This window comes from Schistocerca serialis, chromosome 5, assembly GCF_023864345.2.
Source record: "Schistocerca serialis cubense isolate TAMUIC-IGC-003099 chromosome 5, iqSchSeri2.2, whole genome shotgun sequence".
NCBI classification, from domain to species: domain Eukaryota; kingdom Metazoa; phylum Arthropoda; class Insecta; order Orthoptera; family Acrididae; genus Schistocerca; species Schistocerca serialis.
In genome coordinates, this window is record NC_064642.1 from 124867838 (window position 1) to 124870953 (window position 3116).

Here is a 3116-nt window from a genome sequence, read left to right on the forward strand (position 1 = left end):
TAGACCACATACACAATGTGTCTTAACACACATATAACAAATTCGGTTAATAGGCCAACTCAGGCTGTTAATAAACGAAAACAATTTAGAAAAATGAATGTTTTTCCCGTAGATCAAATACTAAGACTTTTTAGAAAAATAAATAATGTTAAGGTCATGACACAGAGTAAAATCAAACCTCTTTCTCGAAATGACACGATCCGTTTCTTAATTAACAGGCTGTTACGCGGTTGCCATGTTTGATATCGCAATCTCTGTCTGACCATGATGTAATCTAACTGAAATCTTCCCGTATCACAAGGTCTTTTCCAAGTATACCTCCTTCTGCTGTGATTATTGAACAGAGTATTCGCTATTACTACCTGAACTTTATTACATAACTCAATTATTCTTTCTCCTCTCTCATTCTTTGTCCAAAGTCCATATCCTCCTGTAACCGTTTGCTCTACTCCTTCCTCTACCACTGCATTCCAGTCCCCCATGTCTACTGACCAGTGGTTAGCACACTGGACTCGCATTCGGGTGCACGACGGTTGAATCCCGCGTTCGGGCCTCGTGATTTAGGTTTTCCGTGATTTCCCTAAATCGCTTCAAGCAAATGCCGGGATGGTTCCTTTGAAAGGGCACGGCTGACTTCCTTCCCCCATCCGATGAGACCGATGACCTCGCAGTTTGGTCTCCTCCTTCAAATCAGCCTAACGCTCCCCCATGTCTATTACAGTCTCCATTTACGTACTGAAATATCCTGTTTCTATCTTCTCAGTTTCGGCTTGCGAGGTCGACATTTATACCTGAACTATCGTTGTCGGTGTTTGTCTGCTTTCGATTCTGATAAGAACGACCCTATCACTGTACATGTAACCTCCCCCTCACGTATAGACCTTAATGACAGTGAAAACTTAAACCGCGTGTACCTAATGGAGATTTGGGAAAAGCAATCGTCACCGAAGTTAATCTGTCGGTAAAGAGGGAGGAAGGGTTACATCTAAATGAAATGAAATATGCAAATGAAATTGGTGTAAATTAATTTTGAAAAAGGGTAAAGTTAATAAAGAAAGTAAATGTGCGGTCGTTACGTTAAAAATTAACTGGCGTTAATTAGATATTTGAGATTTGGGGAAAATTACGGTCGCCAGTCCTATGGACAACTACTGCAATAACTTAAAAAGAAAGGTTAATGCACTAAAAGCGTGGCAAATGAAGGCTGACACGAGTTCGGTGAAAACTGAATGTTTGTCAGAAGTAATAAATTTCGCTGCACTCTGACTTAGTTTAGCAAAAGAATTAAGACCGGAAAACTGAAAGTTAATTTAGTGACTGAATTTAATAGTGAACTTTGTTTCTGAAGCACTACGAAATTAAATTAAATAAGGTTAGTCTTGGGCTACCTCAACAATCATCTCAAAAGCTACTTGAATCTACGCAATTTAGAAATAAGAGATTTAACTTTGAACTTGAATTAAATGATGTTGAACAATTAACAATAGTAAAATTTAGTACGTACCAAGCTGAGCTGCAGTCACAGGTAAGCTAACATATGGTAACAAAACTCGCACTGTTAATTTGTGCTTGTGTAATCTAAATATTGTAGCCAGCTATGAATACTTTAACTTAACTTTGAAATTAAAGCAGTGAAATGGAATAATATTACTTTAATGCTGGCGTTAGAATATCGACGACACTCAGGTTCATTTCGGAAAAGGAAGGGGCCCTGTTTGGTAACGCAATTGGGACAATGAGCAACAAATTTTTATGCTAAGTTGCTATATTCTTGTGATGCAAATGGAACAGTTTGAAAAGTTAAGGTCTGCCATACAGTTCAAATCTTGACATGCTTTCAGTCTTCCTTGTTGGTTGATTGAAGTCGTCGATCGAGGAGGTGGCGACAATCACTTATTATCGGCCATCGCTGTTGCAGAAGCTGGATGTTGGAGCGCCTTGTTCTCGGCACGGTCTCCAGGCGAAACGGGCTCTTGATGTGTGCCAACTGATGTTTCCCGTCCGCGACAGCGTGTCAGAAACTATCATAGCAAGTTGGGCGAAATTACATGCTGCCAAACCCCGAAAGCGCGGCAACTCGCGGGAGCGTCACAGAACACACCTGCTCCACCGCCCTACTCCAGCCAGGCTCTGGTCTGCCCGCGCTCCACGCGGCAGAGTTAACACTACCAAAGATCCTAAACACTTTGGTTCTCCACACGACCTATCGATGTAATCGTTCGATAGCATAGTTTTCCCTAGGCAAGACCCAGCATAAAACTACAAATAATATTTACAAAACAAACCAATTAAACATCGACATAAATGCATATATATATATATATATATATATATATATATATACAAATTGTAAAACAGTTGCAATATATAAAGACACCGATATTTCATATCTTCAGGTAACAAAATAAGGAGAAAATTTATAATACAATAGATGGAAATAGGAGGATGTGCATTTCTGGCGTTACATACTGTTCACAGTAACGTACTCTCTGCCCTACCTTCCTGCTCGTAACGAATCCTACTCCCATTATACCATTTCATCCGGCTGTTGATATCACCCTATACTCGTCTGACTCAGAAATTGTTGTCTTTTTTCCATTTCACTTCACTGACCCCTAAAATATCTAGCTTTAGGCTTTGCATTGAATCTTTATCTCATGATCATTCCCTCCTTGTGAGTCATCTCCCAGAGATCCGAATGAAGGTCTATTCCGGAATCTTTTGCCAATGGAGAGGTCATAATGACACATTTTCACTTACGGGCCACTTGGAGGGGTAGTACAAAACGAATACAACTTATTTTGAATTCCATGTACGGAGTGGGTTCCAATAACACAGTTGCACATAAGAATGGATATAGTCAATGTCCTGCTAGCACGAGCGCTCAACAGCCGCCGGAGGGACAAACAGTGTACCGATAAACTAAAGACGTGCAAAACAGGGATCATTACCTCCAGCCAGGCTCGAAAACTCACGCCTGTGCACAACAGCAAAAGGCCCGCAGACAGTCAAGTTTACCACAGACACTTGGAATACCGAGCATGTATTAGTAAATATTAAATTACAGAGACACCAACTACATGCACACCAAATCGGAGTAACACATGACGTCAGGA